The sequence below is a fragment of the Hemitrygon akajei genome, chromosome 10 (assembly GCF_048418815.1).
Source record: "Hemitrygon akajei chromosome 10, sHemAka1.3, whole genome shotgun sequence".
Lineage (NCBI taxonomy): Eukaryota > Metazoa > Chordata > Chondrichthyes > Myliobatiformes > Dasyatidae > Hemitrygon > Hemitrygon akajei.
In genome coordinates this window covers 122,482,812-122,504,696 of record NC_133133.1, presented here as the reverse complement: position 1 = coordinate 122,504,696, position 21,885 = coordinate 122,482,812, and the positions used below count along the sequence as shown (strand labels likewise).

Genomic DNA, 21,885 nt, shown 5'->3' with positions numbered 1-21,885 from the left:
GACTCCGGAGCTGCTGGGAGTCTCATGGACATCTCTCTCGCTCAAATAAGGGGAGTTCCAACTCGGGAATTAAGAGAAAAGAGCAACGTCAAGGCGCTGGACGGTCGACCTCTGGGAAACGGCCAGATCCACCTTTCCACCCAACCGCTCCAACTGGTGCTCGAAGGTAACCATCATGAAGGTACTCCAAGAGTGGGGACCGGCATGCCTGTCTACCTGTCTGGGTCCAGTTCAAGTTCCATTCTATGAATCCCCTCCTGTCTCAGCTGTTACGAACCCCGTAACTGGGTCACTTACCAGCAAAGATAGAGAGGTCCGTTGAAGTCTGATGGTACTATTTTTCACAATATTTATTGGTAAAAATACACAAAAATAATATCAATGCAAACATACACATAATATACGTCGTCAATACTAACTCTAAAGGTCCGGGTATAATAGTAATCAATAAGAAATAAGCTCCATCGTTGTCTAGGGGATAATGTATTGTCCGATGGAAATATAAAAAGCCATTTAGTTCATGCAGGCTGCAGCCTTTGGTTGGAGCAAAGAGAGGGATTTTTGAAACTTGCCAGCTTTTCCTTTTTATGATGTCCATCCTTCGAAATTTCGTTGGTGTCCACTCCTTTAGCTAAGCCGTTCTTCCGTGGTACGACCGCCAATCCCAGGCAAGGGAAAGGACGCACGTGGGCCCCACCGGCTGTCGCTCTTAAACGCTGTCACGGGATTTCTAGCGTTTCTCCTGGTGCGTCTAAAGGGGTTGTTCCCCAGATCCTCTTGTATCCTTACTCACGGGGTCTCAGATGTCAATCAGGTTGTGATGATGCAATCCCTCAACCAGCCCACTCTGGTCATTCCCTGAGGGCTTCAATGAATAGTACAGCACTCAATACACAATTCCGTCTCCAAGAGACAATGACCGTTATCCGTGGCTTTGTATCGCGGAGGCCAGGACACATTCCAAACGTCTCTCTCTCATTTCCTGGGTCCCAGACCTGAATTAATAGCGATCTTGCGATTCTCAAAAAGGAGGGGGCTACTTTGCACCCTTCGGCCCCTCAGAGTTGTGGCACATTCGTAACACAGCTAAGGATGTGGGGCCCGTCTGGGATTCCGGGTGAATATGTGGATCTCCTTGAGGTTTTCAGTAAAATAAAGGCCACCACCCTGCCCCCACAGTGGCCATACGGCTGTGCCATAGACCTCCTACCTGGCACTAGTCCTCGCCTGGGATGGCTCTTTTCCCTCTTTCGTCCTGAAATGGTGGCCATGGAGGAATACATTAAGGAGGCATTGAACATGGGGTTTATCTGTCCGTCAACCTCGCCGGCAGGAGCGGGCTTCTTTTTTGTGAACAAGAAAGATAGCAAGTTCCATCCCTGCATCGATTATCAGCCCCTGAACAACATCACTGCTTATAGCTAAGTCTGACACACAGCTCTAAAGCAGCACAAACTGTGGTCTGCCGGTCAAGTAGTCCATATTCGAGGATACAATAAAAGTGCCAACTGCATTGAACGGAGCCTTTCCCCCAGCAGTGAGAGTGGAATGATATTGAAGGCACTTGAGAAATTTTTTTAAAAACCTGGTTCTCACAGTGCTTCTGTTTATCCAAATTGGAGTAAGGTCTGTTCAGCAGATAGATGGCATCATTGTCGAGTCAATTATGCTCTTGGTAGGTAAAATGCAGGGGATCAAGGGATGATTTGACGAGGGTGAGCCAAGACCAACCTCTCTAGGGTCTTCATGATGGGTGAGGCCAGGACCACTGGATGAGAGTCTTTAGTTTGGCCCTTCTTGAGTACTGGGACCACACATGATATTTTCCACACACTTGAAATATTTTCCAGGCAGAGAATCGGATTGAAAATGCGCTGGAGAACTCCACACAGCTGCTCAGCACGCTCCTTCAGGACCCTGGGGTTCACACCATCCGGTCCCAAGGCTTTGCCGTGTCTGAGTTTCCCCAAAGCCCTTCTCACCTGCTCAGTAGTGAAGATAGGTCCATAATGACTGGAAGGTGGAAGGCGGGAGCTGCGGGGGTAGTGAAGATCGGGACGACAGGAGTTGGTATGCGGAGCTGTTAATGGTAGGTGCAGGGCAATGAGAGGATGTAGACAATGGTAGCCTGTGTTGTTCATCCATGTGTTGAACTGGTGGGGGAGAAGGGAGGAGGGGAGACGTTGGTGCTGAGGGAGCATTGGTACCTGGACTGGTGTACTGAGGTGGGTGTGAACAGCAGGGCAATTATCAAATCTATTCAAGAATTGGTTTAACTCATTAGCGCATTCATGGCTGCGTTCTTCAGTCAGAGGGATCGATAATCAAATTGTTCTGACCTTACTTTTTATTATCATTTCGACCATAAATGCTAGTACAGCACATAGTAAAAATGAGACAACGTTTTTTCAGGACCATGGTGTTACATGACACAGTACAAAAACTAGACTGAGCTACGTAAAAAAAAACACAGAAAAAAAACTTGACTAGACTACAGACCTACCCAGGACTGCATAAAGTGCACAAAACAGTGCAGGCATTATAATAAATAATAAACAAGACAATAGGGCAGTAAGGTGTCAGTCCAGGCTCTGGGTATTGAGGAGTCTGATAGCTTGGGGGGGAAAAACTGTTACATAGTCTGGTCGTGTGAGCCCGAATGCTTCGGTGCCTTTACCCAGACGGCAGGAGGGAGAAGAGTTTGTATGAGGGTTGTGTGGGGTCCTTCATAATGCTGTTTGCTTTGCGGATGCAGCGTGTAGTGTAAATGTCCGTAATGGCGGGAAGAAAGACCCCGAGGATCTTCTCAGCTGACCTCACTATCCGCTGCAGGGTCTTGCGATCCGAGATGGTGCAATTTCCGAACCAGGCAGTGATGCAGCTGCTCAGGATACTCTCAATACAACCCCTGTAGAATGTGATGAGGATGGGGGCGGGGGAGGGAGAGATGGACTTTCCTCAGCCTTCGCAGAAAGTAGAGACGCTGCTAGGCTTTCTTTGCTATAGAGCTGGTGTTGAGGGACCAGGTGAGATTCGCCACCAGGTGAACATCCTCCTGCTCAGGGGGATGTTGAAGATGTCAATGAGAACATCTGCTAGCTGGTCCGCACATCCTCTAAGCACTCTACCAGGGATGTTGTCTGGACCAGCAGCCTTCCGTGAGTTGACCCTGCACAGGGTTCTTCTCACATCGGCCATGGTGAGACACAGAACCTGGTCATTTGTAGGAGGGGTGGACTTCCTTACCGCCACGTAATTTTCCGCCTCAAAATGGGCGTAGAAGTTATTCAGCGCATCTGGAAGGGAGGCATCACCCGCACAGTCAGGTGATGTTGTCCTGCAATTGATGATATCCTGGATGCCCTTCCACATGCGCCGCGTGTCGCCGCTGTCCTGGAAGTGGCTGTGGATACGCTGGACGTGTGCACGCTTTGCCCCTCTGATGGCCCGGGACAGTCTGGTTCTTGCTTTTGTTAGGGCTGCGTCGTCGCCTGCTCTGAAGGCGGAGTCGCGGGTCCTCAGCAGTGCCCGCACCTCCGCGGTCATCCATGGCTTCTGGTTGGCACGTATAGTGATGGTCTTGGACAGAGTAACGTCATCAATGCACTTGCTGATGTTGCTGGTCACTGATGCTGTGTACTCCTCTAAGTTGGTAGAGTCGCCATCGGTTGCAGCCTCCCTAAACATGTGCCAGTCAGTGTGCTCAAAGCAGTCTTGAAGAGCAGAGATGGTTCCTGCTGGCCAGGTTTTCACCCGCTTCTAAATTCGTCTGGAGCGCCTGACGAGCGGTCTGTATGCAGGGATTAGCATATCAGAGATGTGGTCTGAGTAACCGAGGTGGGGGCGGGGCTCTGCTCGATAAGCGCCGGGAATGTTTGTGTAAATAAGGTCCGACGCATTCTCCCCCCTCGTTGCAAAGTCCATATACTGATGGAATTTGGGGAGCACTGACTTAAGGTTCGCTTGGTTAAAATCACCGGAGACAATAAACGGCCCATCAGGGTGTGCGTTCTGCAGTTCGCTAATAGCCCCGTACAGTCAGGAATGTTGATGGTTAGATGCACACTCACTTTAAAGGCGGGACGAATTGCCAATTTCCACCTTTCGAGCCTTTATACACCACACAACAAGAGCCCGTTTATAACTATCCAATGTGTGTTCCTTGAATGTTTGGCTGGCAGTTGCTTATCCCAGTGTTTTACTCCGGAGAGCGAGGGAAAGAAAATGTTAGACATCCCGGAGATAGTATCAGAATCTTTGCTCGGAATTTCTTCATCTGGTATTTTTCCCCTTTTTTGAAAATGCATGGTCACCAATGTGGCGATGCCGGCGATTGTATCTGAACTTCAGACATTCGAAGCTTGCGCTCTCCCACTGAGCTACATGCTCATAGCCAAATTCTCATGTTGGTAAACTCTTCTCTTTGAAGATCAGAAAGGCTGCACGTTGAACAATATAAAACAGAAGTCGGAGTGGGCTATTCCAGTCCTTGAGCCAACTCCGCTATTGAATCCAAACCAGGCTGATTATCTAACCACAGTCTGCTGTTGCCGATCTCGCCTCACACTCTTCGATCCATTTTGCGTTGAAAATCTGTCTGAACTCTCATCGGTTTGTTCAGTCATTACCGAGAGACTGCGTTAGTGAGAAAAGAGAGCTTGTTTGCCTGGCGTCGCACAAGCTTATATACTTTAAACCAAACACAACAGACTTTATTTAATTATAAAATCACAGACTTAGTTTGAAACGGTGAGGTAGAGGCAGGTGAAGCAAAACCTTCACCAAACACAAGACTGCACGACAGTCCCAAATAGAAAAAGAGGATGGAAATACTCATCCACGGTGAATTAAAGTAAATACTCCATATTAAAGAAGACTGAGAGGCGTTGGTGCCACATGAGAGTTTGTATTGGTTTCATGTTCCATGCCCCGTGCATTAATCTTACGGGGAAATGCGTGGAAAGACACGCAAGTGGTGGTAGTATTTTGCTTTCTATATAGGGGGATAGCTTTTAGTAAATAAAAGAGGAACAGCACTGAGCATACAAAACGAACAGAAAAAGCTGCTGGCTTTCCAGCGTCCCTGTGTAAGCACAAAACATCATCCTTCCGGTTACCGAACGCGCTGCCCGATTGCCAAAGAGACCATCTGAAGCAAAGCAGAATAACTGGGCGCTTCCCAAGTTTGGTGGCGGTGACCAGAGATTGGTGTTTGGATCAGGATTTTACAGTCTGCATCTGAGAACTGGATCAGGGTGTCACGGACGCAAAACCCAAAATCAAAACACGTAGTCGGCAGGATTCGAACCTGCGCGGGGAAACCCCAATGGATTTCTAGTCCATCGCCTTAACCACTCGGCCACGACTACCATGCATCATATGTGTAGCACAGGCAATACTGACGCCGGTATTTGAGAAACAGAATGCATACCGAACTAAAAGCGGATCCTGCTGAAAATATTCAGCAGATCGGTCAGCATCTGTGGAGGAAGAGACAGAGTTCACGTTCAAATCGATGACCATTCACAATTAACTACGTGCAGACATTTGAACGAATACAAACTCAATTGGAGGGGACTGGGTTTGCCGCGACCACAAACACCCAATTCCCAATTTTGCTCTCAGTGTCTGAATAACACCAATGGATGGTTTGTTAATCGACTTTATCGCAAGGCCACACAGCTGAGCAGGCAGAAGGGCGTTCTTCACTGGATGCAATAGATGCATCTTTGGGTGCACGGCGTAACTATCTTTCCCCGGTCAGAGAAAAAAGGGCAGATCCTGGACTAAAAACATAAACTGTTGGGACTAGTTAGCATGCCAGATTGTGTCTGCGGAGGATTAAACATACCTAGCGTTTCAAATCAATGCCTTACGCCCCTATTTCCGGTCGGGCAGTTGTCCGGAAGAAGACTCATTCAGAGCTGGACAGATTCTCCTCAGTCCCCCACCACAACTGCACATAGAATTGTATTAATGAAATCCACACACAAAAACAGTCAATGTGCAAATAACAGTATCCGATTACTGTTTCTAGGAATTCCCCCCAAACCAAGTTTGAACTAACCAGTGTGTTTTGCCAACTATGGCTTTACATCGGAGATTCTGCAAGTTACCTCTTTTCCTCTAACACTATTCTTGAATCACAGAATGATTGGGGAATAATGCCGAGCCCTTCTACTATTCCCATCTGCACTCCCTCTACAGAGGGAGTACATAAAATGGATCAGGTAATTTGTATACCTTCCTCTTGATCTCATAACTTTCTCTCTGCTGTTTCTGTAACATTATGTACAATTACACTTCAGCTCCATACCTTTGCTCTGTAAGCATTCATGAAAAAACACATACTTGGTATTCCAGCCATGTTCACACCCTCACAACATAGATCACATTAACCTCTGCCAGACTTCTTGATTCCTGCTTATAATTTCCACGCCAATACAAATCGTTTGGGTCCCATTTTTACGTAAACTATAACTCTGCATCGCATTGATGTGAGACCCACTGACAATAATTATGTAGATTATTCCTAAAGGAACAGTCGCTCATCTCCATTCCACTGGGAACTCAGATGTTGCTAGTGACACTATTTTGTCAATTTTCTAGCAATCTACTCTTTCAGTAACTTGAGAAATATACTATCAGGCCCTGGATATGATGACACACACACACACACACACACACACACACACACACACACACACACACACACACACACACACACACACACACACACACACACACACACACACACACACACACACACACACACACACAGAGTTAGGCTATCTACATACCACCAATCCGTGTATCATCTGCGAATTTACTATCCCAAGCACCCACATCCAATGCATCTTCATTCGTTGTAGGCTTCTGGATGAGCCAATGAGATGGAGCATTTTAAAACGCCTTCAGTAAGTCCGCAGCTCTCTTAAATCTCGTCTCTTTCGTCTTTCCATAACCTAGATTGAATTCTAAAAGGCCTTGAGTACATCTGCCTTCATGTTCTTCAAGATGACCAACACTACCTGTCAGCTTATCTCAAAATTCACTAGCATATTAGTACTCTCTACACCGATCTTACTATCCGCTATGTTCTTCTCCTTGATAAATAGTGCAAAGTATTCATTTAGCACCTCGCCGAGTACTCTGCCTCCAAGCACATGTTCTCTTATTTATCGTTGAGTGATCGTACCCTCTACTTAGTTAGCCTCTTGCTCTACCTGCTAAGGGAATCTTCTTGACTCTCCTATTTGCTTTCACCAGTCCTTTTCTAGCTTCTGAATAACCTTCAAAGACCCAGTTTGATTTTATCTTCCTAAAACTGGCCAAAGCTTCTTATTTTGTTGTTGTTCTGAATCTATTTTACCACCTCTCTCATAATCCAAGAATACTTCATCTTACCACCCTATCCTTGATCTTATTGAAACACATTTGTCCTGTACACTATACAATTGGTCTTTAAATGTCTTTCACATGCCAGATAACGACTTGCCTAAAAGCAGCTGCTACCAATTAACGCTCCCTAGTTCCTGCCTGACATTCTCATAATTTGCCCAGCCCCTATTTAATACTCAACTACAAAATTCATGCTATCCTTGATCATAGATAACTTAAAAATTGTGGTTTTATGCCCACGGTGTCCTAAATTGTTCTAGCACAGGGATTCCCAACCTGAGGTGCCGAGATGGCATTTCAGGGGGTGCGACAAAGTGTGGCTTGTGTCCTTGAGTGACGAGTCACGAGTCATCACTCAGCCAGCTGCCAGTGTGCCTTGAGAAGTGGTAGTAACGTTTGTCCCAAGCACGCTCCAGTCTCCCGCTGCCCGAGTCGAGAGAGATGTAAACTCACTCCAGTCTCCCGCTGCCCGAGTCAGCATTGAGGATTCTTATTCGTGTTACCTGGGAAGTTACACCTCACAGTTGAGGAGTCTCATCAGTGTTACCTGGGAAGTTACACCTCAGAGTCGAGGTGTCTCATCATTGTTAGTTAGAAGGTTACATCTCAGAGTTAAAAATCATCTCATAATGCCAAAATCTTAATATATCCTGAATCAACCATCAAGTAACGACTTCGCGTTAAAACCAAACCCGCAGACAGTAGGTAAATTATTCAATTATAAAATTTTAAAAAGCCGCATTTTGATAAAAAGCAGCTGAATTCATTCATTCGTATTTGTCTCGATGCATTAAAGAAGTTTTTGAATTTCAAAGGTTTTTTTTCTCTTAAAAGGTTTTTTTCTTGAATCATTGATAATTTTGAATTATGTTAGTTCAGGAGGTATCATGGTTAGCACCGAGAATTTTGAATCGTGTGATGGGAGTTCATATCTCCAGTAATCATCGGAAATAGGTGTGTAAATTCAATAGACAGTAGCCTACTAATTCGCGTTGCGTCCCCGTAGCATTTCCACCGGACGATTTATCTTGGCTTAACCGCAGATAATATCGTAATATAATATTCGAAAGCGTATTTCTCGTGATACTTTGCTATAGGCGTGTCTGGTTGAGTAAAGCGGTCATCCCTGACTTAGTCAGATAGCTTTTCTCATATTAGCTCATATTTTTCCCTTCGTTAACCCTTCATCATGTCAAAAAGAAGGAAATGGAATGATGACTATGTGTGCTTTGCTTTCACTTGCACAACAGGAAATAATGGCATGCAAAAAAACCCAGTGCATTCTTTGTAGAGTTGTGCTTTCCAACTCAAATCTGAAGTCATCCAAGCTTCAAGAGCACTTCAAGAACAAGTGCTGATTGAAGGACTTGATGTTGGGTCATTGAAAATCAAAAGAGCTCGTTTTGATTCACATGGAACTCTTCCAAAATTAGGTTTCGTTTCTGTTGAAAAACCACTATTTCTTGCTTCATACCAAGTGGCATATAAATTGGCCAAATCCAAGAAGCCCCATACAATTTGGGAAGATCTCATCAAGCCATGTGCACTGGAAATGGCAACAATTATCCTGGGCAAAGAAGCAAGAAAAAAATTTGAACAGGTGCCCCTATCAAATAACGTCATTCACAACGGAGTCAGTGATTAGAGTGAAAATATTTTGGACCAAGTCATCTCAGATGTCTGAGCTGGTCCTTTTAAAATCTCCATTCAGTTGGATGAGTCAACTGATGTCTCCAGTTGTAGTCAACTCATCACATTAGTGAGGTATGTCAATGATGGTGCTGTGAAGGAAGATTTCCTGTTTTGTAAAGATCTGAAAACAAACACAACTGCAAAGGATGTGATGCAGCTGGTGAAAGACGTCTTTGCCAAACATGATTTAGATATCAAAGTCAATGGTTCTGTGTGCACTGATGGGCATCTGCAATGCTTGGAAATAAATCTGGCTTTTCTGCATTGATGAAAAAGGAGATTCCAGACTTGCAAGTTACCCATTGTTTTCTTCATCGGCGTGCTTTGGCATCAAAAACATTGCCTCCAAATTTGAAGAAAGTCCTTGATCCTTGTGTGAAGATCATCAACTGGATCGGGGGTGTGCTCTGGACCATCGCATCTTCAAATCATTTTGTGAGGATCTGAGAAGTGAGCATTCAGATTTGCTTTTCCACACTTTGTCCGTTGGTTGTCACAAAGACAAGCTTTAACCAGCTTCTTTGAGCTGCGGGAAGAAATCAAAGTTTTTCTGGAGGAGCGTGAATGTGATCTGGTTGGGGCAATGGAATCACAGGAATTCGCCCAAATGCTGGCTTACTTAGCTGACATTTTCACTAGTATGAATGACCTGAGTGTTTCTTTTCAAGGAAAAGGGATAAACATATTGAAGGCTTGTGAAAAGTTGAATGCCTTCAAAGAAAAGTTACGCCATTGGCGTCGAAGGATGGAAAGAGGCAGTCTCTCAAATTTTCCTTCAGTAGATGAGATGGTTGATGATGCTGGATCCATAACATCTACTGTGCGTGAAGAAATTATGGCTCATTTGGAAATGCTGTCGGAATTGTTTGATGGATATTTTGCTGCTGGAGACCTGAAGATTTCAGAAGAATGGATCATGAATCCATATTCCTACAATTTGGAGAAAATGTCAGATTATGAAGAGCTGAAGGAAGATCTTATTGATTTGTGGACAAATCGAGCTCTTGAAATACAATTTGAAAGCAAGACTTTGGAGGAGTTTTGGTGTGCAGCGCTGGATATGTTCCCAAGACTTGGTGGAAAAGCACTCCGTGTCCTCACTCCATTTGCAACAACATACTTGTGTGAATCTGAATTCAGTTCTCTTTTGTCAATCAAGACAAAATCTAGGAATCGCCTGAATCCACAGGCAGACCTGCGGATCGCAGTCAGCAAGAAAGTTCCACGTTTTGACTAAATCATGAATGAGAAGCAGGAGCAAAGAAGTCATTGAATTTTATGTTCACAATTGGGATTGATTTTACTGTTTACAATTTTTCTGAATAAATTAGAATCTAATTGCTCAGTTCATATTTTCATTTTATGCACTGAATTAAAAGCTTATTTTCTTTTAATTCAATTTGTTCACCCTTAGTATAGTATGCGGTTCAATTTGTGGTTCAAAAATTAGAAATTAGACTTCTCATCTTCAAATATGATATTACTTTTGTAGGGGGTGCAAACATTAATCAAACATTTCCTAGGGGTGTGGGGCATAGAAAAGGTTGGGAACCACTGTTTAGCATTAAATAGTTTGTCATCTGCCCAAGCGTATTTCACAAAACCAAGTCCAGTATCGCCTCCCTTCTACTAGGAATATCTGTATAATGATTTAAGCACTTCTCCTGGCTGCACGTAAGGTATTTTGTTCTGTCTAAATCACTTGCAGTCAAAATGTTCTAGTCCATATTGGGAAAATCGGTCTCCCCCGAAAACATTCCCTTTTTTGCACGTTTTCCTAATCTGCCTGTATATCTGCTCCTCAACATTCCGATGGATGTTAGGGACGGACGGCTGGTGGTATGTAGTATAATTTTATTAGAGAGCTAGTACCGTTCTTAGTTTTTGATCTCTACTCATATAGAGTCAGTTGATAAGCACACTAGTATCTCCCAAATGAATGCAGCAATGATATTGCCCCGACAACACTTCTCCCCTGTTCCTTCCCTCTATCTCTTCTAACTATCGACACACAGCAACCTTAAGCATCCAGTCCTGTCCCTATCTCAACCAAATCTCAATGTCATTCTGCAGTTCACGGACACCTCCACGTACATGTATCTGAAGCAGAACCCCGCTTAGGCGGAACAGACTACTGTCTCCTGCACCGTCACAGACCTCAACATCTTCAAATATTTCCCCTCTACAGTCTCAAACGTTATTATTTCCCAGCCCTGCAATTCCGGTGCTACCTCCTACCCAAGTCTGACAACGTAACGGAATCACCAAGCCCATTGTCTCCGCCTGGTGCTGCCCTACTGAAGTCGTGTCTTCATATCTGTACTCCATTTTGTTCCTTTTGGTTCTGTTATTCGCGACACTACCCAAGGTCCACATAATTTCAACAAACGTCTGTACCCCCGCCATGACAACAGCATTTTCACCATGGACGTTCACTTGCTATACAGTTCTATTGCCCATCAGGGAGGCTTCAATGTTCTCCAATTCTTTCTTGCTGACAGACCAAAATATTTCCCCTCCACCACCGCGCTCCCCCGTCTGGCAGAACGGGGTCTCGACAACAACAATCTTGTGGCTCCTCTCATTCTGCCAAATGTTTCGCCTGGGCACTCGCATGGGACCCCAGCCACACCTGCCTTTGCAAGGGATTCGTAGAGCAATTAACTTCTAAAGTTGTATCTATAAAACTGCCCAACTCTTTCTCCGCTACGTTGAAGACTGCATTGGTGTTATTTCCTGCACCCATGCGGATTCGTCAATTTCATCAACTTCTCAAACAACTTTTACTTCGTTCTGAATTTCACTTTGTCTATCTGTGACACCTCTCTCTCATTTTTCCATCGCCCTGTCTCCACCCACGGAGAAGATTGGCTACCAACGTCTTTTACAAACCCGCTGATTGCCCCAGTAATCTTATCGACACCGTTTTCCGCAGTGACACTCGCAAGAATGCAATTCTATACCCTGGATTCCTACGTCTCTGCAGCATCTGTTCTCCTGTGAGGCATCATCTGTAACTCGTCCATTTCCCGCACGTCCGGCTTCACCCCATCACTGACAAACTGCTTGCAGAAAATTATACCAGAGATAGCCTTGTCCTTGTCTAAGACTACACCGCCGCCCTATCAATTTAATTTCCGTATCCAATGTAGTATTCTCCAAAACTTTGCCGGGATCCCACATCCAACAACATTTTTACCTCCCTCCCTTCTCCTTTTTCTGTAGAAATCACACTCGCCGCTATTCCTTGCCTCTTTGCTCCTCCCCACGAATCACCTTTCCTACAAAAGACCCAAATGGTACATCTTCCCGTACAGTTGTTCCTTTGACTGAATTGAGAATTCTGTACTGTCGTTCCAATTGAAGCAGTTCTTTGCATGACAACCAATCGGTGTAATTTATTGCCTCCCCTACATTGTTGAGGTCTGAATCAGATCTTCGTCAAGTACCTTGGCCAGCCTTAACAGCCGTGAACTTCCGGTGGCCAGTCATTTTAATTCCACTTCCCACTCCTGAATCTCATGGCCTCCTGTATTACTAATTTCATGCTAGACACAGATTACAGGACAAGCCTCATATTCCCTCTTCCTAGTCGCCGACTTGATCGCAGTGCATCATGGGACAAAAGTGAGTGTGGTCACTGTTACTAAAGAAAAGGTGTTTGGCCAGCTGAATGGACTGAAGACGGATATTTCAACAGATGTAATACACCCCAGGATTATGACATAGGTAGATGAAAAGATTGTTGGGGCAGGAGAAGATTAGTTGACTGGCAGAACGTAAAGGGTGGGAATAAAGCAGGCCTCTTCTGGTTTCGCTGCCGGTGTCTGGTTGTGTTCCACAGTGGTTGGTGTTGGGACCACTTCGTCTCACGTTATATGTCAATGATTTGGATGCAGAATTGTGGCCTATATGCAGAAGATACAAAAATAGTTGGAGGGACAGTTCGAGTTGAGAAAGCAGAGTATCTGCAGAAGAAATTAGGTCAGGAGAATGGGCGAAATAACGGCAGGTTGAATTCTGTGCCAGAAAGTGCATTGTCATGGATCTTTGTTGAAATAAAAGCGAAGACTTTTCTAAACAGGGAACAAATTCAATAATCAGAGGTGCAAAGGAACGGGATTCTTCGTGCAGGATTCCCTGAAGGTTAAATTACAGATTCAAATAAGTTCTTGATTAGCAAGGGTGTTAAGTGTTACGGACAAAGGTAGTAGAATTGGGTTGTGAGGGATAATGAATCAGCCATGAAAAAATGATGGAGTGGACTCCATAGACCGAATATTCTAATTCTGCTCCTACGTCATACAGTCTAACGGGAGGCTATTGGAGAACATTCAATAGCAGTATTTATGAGCATTTGGAAATTCATGGCTTAACCGGGCAATCAGTATGGCCTTGGTGGGGCAAGTCGCATCTTACTAATTTCGAGTTTTTCGAGGAGCTAATGAATGTTATGGACCGGCCTGTGAAGGTAAAACTGAAGAGGTTCTCTACATTGGTTTTAGTAAGTAACGTTACAGTATCCATTATGGAAGGCTTTCCCAGCAGATTTGAAACGCAAGCGATTCTGCAGCTGTTAGAAATCCTGAGCACACACAAAATGCTGGAGGAACCCAACAGGTCAGGTGCATCTATAGAGCGGAGTAAACTGTCGACGTTTCTAGTCGAGACCCTTAATCAGGCCTGTAAAGGAATGGGGGAAAGCAGAAAAAAAGGTAATAGGTGAAGCTGATTAAAGGAGAAGGTAAGTGGAAATAGGAGGGGTGACGAAGTAAGAAGCTGCGAAGCAAAAGATGGAAAAGATAAGGGGCTGAAGAAGGCATCTAATGGTGAAGGAGAGTGGACCACGGGAGAAAGCGAAAGAGGAGGGGCCCACGAGTGAGGTGATGGAAAAGTGAGAAGAAGTGGGAGCCAGAATAGGGAATGAAAAAGAGAGAACGGGGAGGAGGAGATATATTGGAAGTTTGAGAAATCAATGTTCATACCGTCGTTGAAGGCTGCCCAGACCGAATATGAGGTATTTCTCGTCGTAGTAGTGGAGGAAATATGGAGCAACATGTCAGAATAGGAATGGGAAGCAGAAGCAAAATCTGCGGTAACCGGGTAATCTCGCCTTTTGTGGCGGATGGAGCGAAGCTGGTCGCTGAAGCGATCCCCCGATCTACGTCGGGTCTCATGGATGTAGAGAAGGCTATACAGGGAGCAGCGGATAGAGTAGATGGCTCCAATAGAATCGCGGGTAAAGCTTGTACTCCTGCCCTTAATCAGCCAGCTTGCATTTCTTCCCTTCCCTCCGCCTTCATATCCTGGCTTTCCCACTTCCTTTTTAGTTTGATTAAGTGTTATATAGATTAGTATGTGCGCAGACAGATCAGATGGAGTTTAATCCAGCTAACGTGAAGTAGTTCACTTTGGGTGATCAAATTATACAGGACAGAACTACAGCATAGAGACAGGCCATTCGGAGATAAGGCCGGTATCTGCAATATGCATTTAAATCTGCTTTCCTCTTTTATAGCAATGACCTGCGGCCTTTAAAGAGGGCGAAAAAGAATTTCATAACGATTGTGCCTAGATTATAGTGTAGATGAGAGTTTATCGGAGAGTCTGGCAGTAAATAAGATTATGCAGAGCATTGCTAGTGTAATCCATTTTCGACATGTCCAAACGAAGGCGGCGAGTGTGGGGTGGGGGTGTAAATTCAAATGAGATGAATGAGTCCAGCTTTATTATACAGACCGGTGAATGCCTGGGGCGGTAGCGCAGGTGAGTAAGACAAAGACGCTTGCGATGTTTTTAGATGGAAACATGAATACGCTAAGAATGGGGGGGAGGGGTTATGAACATTCTGCATGCATGGGTTTAGCTTAGATTGTCATTGACTTGGCAAAACATCGAGGGCGTAGGCACCCTTTCTTGTATTATACAGAAGTTTATGTTCACAGTTCTGTGTTTTATTTTGTCATGACTCTCAACCCTGACCCTGCCGCCCCATTTTAATCGGATGATAACTGATTAAGCTGTCATTAGATCCTCTCCTGTGCCAGTTCGCTTTAGATTCGGAATCAGGCTTAATAACACTGGCATATATCGTGAAATTTGGTACCTGGCGGCAGCAGATAATCACAACGCTTATTAACAAACTATAAATTGTGTACAAGATATTAAGAGGAATAGACAGAGTGGACTGCCAGTGCCTCTTCCCCAGGGCAACACTGCTCAGTACAAGAGGACATGGCTTTAAGGTAAGGAGAGGGAAGTTCAAGGGGGATATTAGAGGAAGGTTTTTCACTCAGGGAGTGGTTGGTGCGTGGAATGCACTGCCTGAGTCAGTGGTGGAGGCAGATACACTAGTGAAGTTTAAGAATCTACTAAGCAGATATATGGAGGAATTTAAGGTCGGGTTATGTGGGAGGTAGGGTTTAAGGGTCGGCACAACATTGTGGGCCAAGTGCCTTTAATGTGCTGTACTATTCTATGTTCTGTGTTGTAATTAAATATTACAATACTAAATTAAGAATGAGAAAGGGGGATGTCCTGGATTATGGGGATCCTTATTGATGGATTCCGCCATTTTGTAGCATTGGCTGTTGAAGAGGGGAAGGGGAACAAGGAAGAAGATGATAAGTGAAGCCAGATCGGTGGGGGAAGGGATGATTAAAGATGATGGGAAGTGATAGGTAGAAAAGGTAACGGGTTGGAGAAGAAGGAATATGATAGGACAGGAGAGTTGACAACAGAGGAAAGGAAATGAGGAGCGGCACCAGAGCGGCAGGTGAGGAGTAGAGAAGAGACAAGGTGGAGAAAGAAGAAGAAAGAAATGGGAGGGGGAAATTACCGGAAGTTGGATTAATCGATGTTCATACCATCAGGTTGGATGTGCTCCTCTAGACTGGTGAAACCCGACATAGATTTGCTCGATTTCACCCCTGCCACCCCCCTCGGTTTCCCCTACCACCTTGTGGTTCTTCTGCCGGTCCTTCACCTTCTTGCTCCTACTCGTCTTTTTTTTCTCCAGTCCTGATGAAGGGTCTCGGCCCGAAACGTCGACTACCTTTTTCCTTAGATGGTGCCTGGTCTCCTGAGCTCCTCCAGCATTTTGAGTGTGTTGCTTGGATTTCCAGCATCTACAAACTTTCTCCTGTTTGGGGAACTGCTTTGCGGAGCACGTTCTGTCCATCCGCAAAAGCAGGATTTCCCGGTGGGCAAATATTTTTACTCTAGTCCTCATCCCAACACGTCGGTCCAGGGGCTCCACTACTGCCACGCTAAGACTACTGTCCGGCTGGAGGAACAACATCTCATATTCCATCTGCGTAGCTTACAACCCGATTCCGAAAAACTCCCTCGGCAGATAAAATAGACAACACTTGAACGCTAGATATTCCAGATCGAGTGAGCAGGACTGATCAGAAACGTTACGTCTTTGCAGCAAGAGGAGTTAATCATGAAGCAGACTACGCCCCTCTCTACCTGCAAGAGACTCAGCTGTTCTGTCTTTGCGGTGAGTGGGTGAAACCCTCGGGATGCAGCGATGCGTCCTACATGGAAGGGATGAGTCATGTTTCCATGAAGCAAAGTTCACAGTAGACCCTAATGTCCCTCTAGCACTGCAATCTTGCTCTGAGGGCTTTATTATCACAGAGTCTGTATATTCGCCAGCAAGATAGTAGGAAGTGGGGGTCTATTGGCTCTGCCTTTCAATCTTACTTACTAGCCATCACGCTTTCCTCGTTTTTGCCAACTTTGCAGATCGATGGATTGTCAACGTATTTAAACGAAGTCGCTTACTGAGTAACTATGGCTGTGAATGTGGATTTCAGCTGTGGTAGTCCAAAAAGGAAATATTTGATAATTCCCTTCGGAGCTTCACGCAAAGAATGCACACTTTCCGACGCCATCTTGAAGAGAGACATCACAACATAATATAAATATATATATATATATAGATATATATATCGATCTTCCCTGAAGTATGTGATAAAATGCCATCACCATCCTGTGGACAGAGATGTGTCCTCCTTTTCGTGACTCTCTTGCTACTGAAAATAGTTCAGGTAGTAGATTACAGCTATTAGTGTAACTCCTCAGGATTGTGATTATTTGACTACGTTTTCCTCTCATTCTTATCAATTCTAAGGAATATCTGGAACATCAACGCAAACTGGTTTCGTTTCTTGCAGGACAAAACTACCTCGGTTAATGAAGCTCCACTGGGAATGGGAAAATGATAGAAAGTACATTTGAGTATGGGGAAAGCGGTATTATGCATTTTGGCTCCAAAAACATTAGGAAAGCTTCTTATCTCAATGCTGAGAGTTCGGTAAAAGTGAAGATGCGATGAGATCTGAGCGTCACAGTTCCATTATGTCCGTCATGACGAGGAAACTGTTATAATAGAGTGCTATTGAAGAGTTCGCTGGCACTCAATGAGCTTCTCCCAAAAGCATCATGAGTAATACAAAATGAAAATAAATTCAGAGACACAAATTGAAATAAAAGCTGAACTTGCTGGAATCATTTCCGGATGTAAAGAAATGTTACTGGAAAAAGAAGAAAAAACAAATAACATGTCAGACAGATGAGTATCCCTCTACTAAAACGTCGCCCACGCAAGCAGAAATCGAAATCCTCAAGTTCTATGGATTCGGGTACCTGGTTTACCTGCTGAAAAATACACCAAGAATCATGAAACAACTGATAATAAGGAAATAATGCTCATTCTGCTGTAGTTCATTTTCCACCCATTTGATGTTTTCTTGTGCCGACAGATCAGTGTTACAGCCTCTGTGGTATAGTAAGGACAACAATAATAACCCAGTGAAATCTATCGTCTAATTGAATTCATAGCTATTACATAGGAGAATAAGTTCTGTGGTTAGCCGACGGTTATCTGAGCTATACAACATCTCTTCAGGAGTTCCTTAGGGCAGAAGCCTGGTCCGACCCAAATTCAGTTGATTCATCAATGATCTTCTTTCCATCGTAAGGTGTAAAGAAACATAAAACATCTGTTAATCACAACAAAAAATGCGTGCAATTTTGGTCGTCACCTATTGCGATTGTACTGGCGCATAAGTGATTCATCGGAATATTGCATGGGCGAATTAGAGATTACAGTTCAAATTTCGAAGTACATTTATTATCAAAGTAGGTATACGTCATCATACTCCACCTTGCCATTCGTTTCTTACCAACATTTACAGGGGGAAAGTGAATAATAGAATTTTACAGAAATAGCGCTACATACGAAGAGACGGAAACAGACAGCGAAGAAAAAATGCAGAGGGAGGCAAGCTGTGCAAATTCAAATTAATACTAATACATACTCTATATAATAAAGAATCTGCGTTGTTCCTTTTGGAGCGGAGAAAAATAATGTAAGGCACGATTGAGGTATTTAAAATATGGGGGGGGGGTGCAGTGGGGAAGGCAAAGACCATCTTAACGATGTCGTTACTTCCGTGACACTCTACGGAAGCGAAGAACTCATTACTGTAATGAGCTCAGCAGAGTGTTCCTGAACTAAGGACATTCGTAAAACTAACCAAGGAGTAGAGAATATAAACATATCGATTCAGCGAATGGGTAAACGCTGGAAATCCCTCTGAAGGAGTAGAGGAGTCAGATACGACAGGAGAATTTTAAGAAATATTATAAAGAACTGCAACGCCATGCAATAACAGGGTTTACGTAATGCTTTGTAATAAGAATATATTTCTGAGCTATACGAGCTATGGATGGGTTCATAAATCCATAGAGATATCCGACCAAATGGGCCATGCCGAGCAAGATGCCTATCCACCTTTGTCCCATTTGCTGGTGTTTGCACGAATCCGTCAAATATTTCCTAACTGCATACTCGTCCAGCTTCCTTTTAAAAGATGTTATTATACTTACTTCACTACTTAGTCTGGCAGCTCATTACATATAATAAAATTGCTAACACTGAATTTACTTTCCTTACCAACGATTCAATATGCAAGTTATTCTTTAGGACTCCCAAGAGCCTTTGCATCTTTGATTTTTGTAATTTTTTCAATTCAGTCATTGAAATATATTGTGAAAAGAAGCGGAAGCAACACCATCCATGCAGTACACCACCAATCACAGAAAAGTAGTAAATACCCCCTTGATTCCCATTCCTTGCCTTCTACCAGTCAGTTGATCTTCTATCCATACCACTGTCTGTCCTGCAATAACAGGGACACTTCTGTTGTTAAGCAGCCACTTTTGCGGCACCTTGTCAAAGGCCTCTGAAACTCCAAGTATGCAACATCCATTGGCCCTCCTTTTCTATCCTACGTGTTATATCCTCAAAGAATTCCAATAAATTTGTCAGGCTAGATTTCTCCTGAAGGAAACCATGCTGACTTTGGTTTTTTGAATCTTACTGTCAGGCACGGGGACAGGAATGGACCCAAGTGCAGGACGCAGGCACTGAAGTACTAGGTGAAGGACAGGAGGGGGATGCCATGGCATGCAAGGGTTAAAGCTGGGGTTCAGGCAGACGGAGAGTATTAGTCGGGCAGGCAGGGCAGGATCCCAGAGTTCAGGCGAGGCAGGAGGATCCCAGAGGTCGGGCAGAGGCGGGATCTGGGGTACCTGACTTGGCTGGAGGAGAACCCCCCTGGGCGGGCCGCATATGTCCCGGGTAGGGCCGCCTCCCAGGCGGAAACACGGAGGCCTGGGCAAGTCGCGGACTCCCAGGAGGGTGCGGGGCACAATCCCAGAGTACAGGCAAAAGGCGGGGTCTTGAGGTACATGGCTCGACTGGAGGGGAGCACCCCCTGGGTGAGCCGCATATGTCCCGGGTAGGGCCGCATCCCAGGCGGAAACACGGAGGCCTGGGAAAGATGCGGACTCCTAGCCAGGTGCGGGGCACAACCCATCGGAAGTGGGGGGGGGGGGGCAGAAGGGGCGGAACACCCTGCCGGGTAGCGGCAGGTCAACCGGGCCTGCCCGACGTCGGCAACGGATAGGAAAGGGCAGAATGCAAAGGGGTAGAACGGGGACTAGGTCCAGTGTGACCAGCACGACCGCCAGGATCCCCAGGTAACATACGGGAGAGGCAGGCAGACAGCGCGAGCAAGGCAAAACAGGCGGAGCAGCGGGACCAGCACATGCGAGAAAAAGCAGGGGGCAAGACCAACCTGGACAGAACAAATACAGAGCATGTTGGAAACTGGGCAGGGCAAACAGGATGCGGAGCAGGTCAGAACCCGGGCAGGGTAAACAGAATGCGGAGCAGGTCAGAACCCGGGCACGGTAAACAGAATGCGGGGCAGAGTATGGAGCCGGCAGAGAGCAGGAGACGGAACAAAGCGACCACCTGCCTGGTCTCAGGTCCAAGGCCCCTTATAAACACCTGCAGCTCAATTGGCCACAGGTGTGCCTCCTAAAGCCAGGAGGATCCTAACTGGCTCAAGGGCGACGGGAGGGACAGCTGCAAGACCCGGAGTCCGGAGTCCGCGGACCGGATCAACGCGGGCTCCGGACCGGACCCCGACACTTACCCTGAAACTTCATCTTTAATAATAGACTCCTATATCTTCCCAGCCACTGAAGTCAGGCTAACTGGGTTATAATTTCCTTTCTTCTGACTCCCGAACTTCCTAAAGAGTGGAGTGACACTTGCAATTATTCAGTCCCTCGAAACCATTCCGGAATCTAATGATGCTTGGAAAATCATTATTAATGGCACCACCAGCTCTTCAGCTACCTTTTTCAGAACTCTGGGGTGCATTCCCGTGACCTACCTACCTTCAGGCCTTTCCTGAACAGTTTCTCCTTAGTAGTCTGAATCCTGCCTCCTGACACCCTCGAATTTCTGGCATACTGCTGACGTCTTCCTCAGTGAAGGTTGACGCAAAATATTCATCAAGTTCGTCACGATTTCTTTGATCCCAAATACCACCTCTCCGGGGTAATTTTCCAGTATCCGTTATCCACTCTTGCCCCTCTTTTATGCTTTATATATCTGAAAAGTGCCCGTTTGAAATACTCATATTGTATCTGATTCAGCCATCTCCACTGGAAGCACGTTCCAGATATCACCCATTCTCTGTATATTGTTACGAACCCCGTAACTGGGTCACTTACCAGCAAAGATAGAGAGGTCCGTTGAAGTCTGATGGTACTATTTTAACAGTATTTATTAGTAAAAATACACAAAAATAATATCAATGCAAACATACAGATAATATACGACAATACTAAACCTAAAAGTGCAGGTATAATAATAATCAATAAGAAATACGCTCTATCGTTGTCTAGGGGATAATGTATTGTCCGATGGAAGTATAAAAGTCACTCAGTTCATGCAGGCTGCAGCATTTTGTTGGAGAGAGAGATTTTTAGAAACTTGCCGGCTTTCCTTTTTATGATTTCGATCCGTCAGAAGTCCCGTTGTTGTGGCCGTTCACTTGTGGCCTCTCCTTTAGCTAAGCCGTTCTTCCGTGATGAGCCCGCTACCCTGGCAAGGGAGGACGCACACGGGCCCTCACCGGCGTTCGCTATAAAACGCTGTCACTGGCTTTCCAGCGTTTCTCCTGGTGTGTCTAAGGGGTGTTCCCCAGACCCTCTTTTATCCTTACTCACGGGGTCTCAGATGTCAATCAGGTTGGGATGATGCAATCCCTCAACCAGTCCACACTGGTCATCCCCTGAGGGGCTTCAATGAATAGTACAGTACTCAATACACAATTCCGTCTCCACGAGACAATGGCCGTTATCAGTGGCTTTGTTTCGCTGAGGCCAGCACACATTCCAAAACCTTGTGGATTCTCTCTC

At 45.1% G+C, this 21,885-nt stretch overlaps 1 non-coding gene across 1 annotated transcript; it reads right to left on the bottom strand.

Annotated features, from left to right (window-relative positions):
* Nucleotides 1-5,287: 5,287 nt before the first annotated feature.
* trnas-aga (transfer RNA serine (anticodon AGA)) lies at nucleotides 5,288-5,369 on the bottom strand. The gene has a single exon. It is a non-coding gene; the product is annotated as a tRNA-Ser (tRNA).
* Between the last annotated feature and the right edge of the window lie 16,516 nt (nucleotides 5,370-21,885).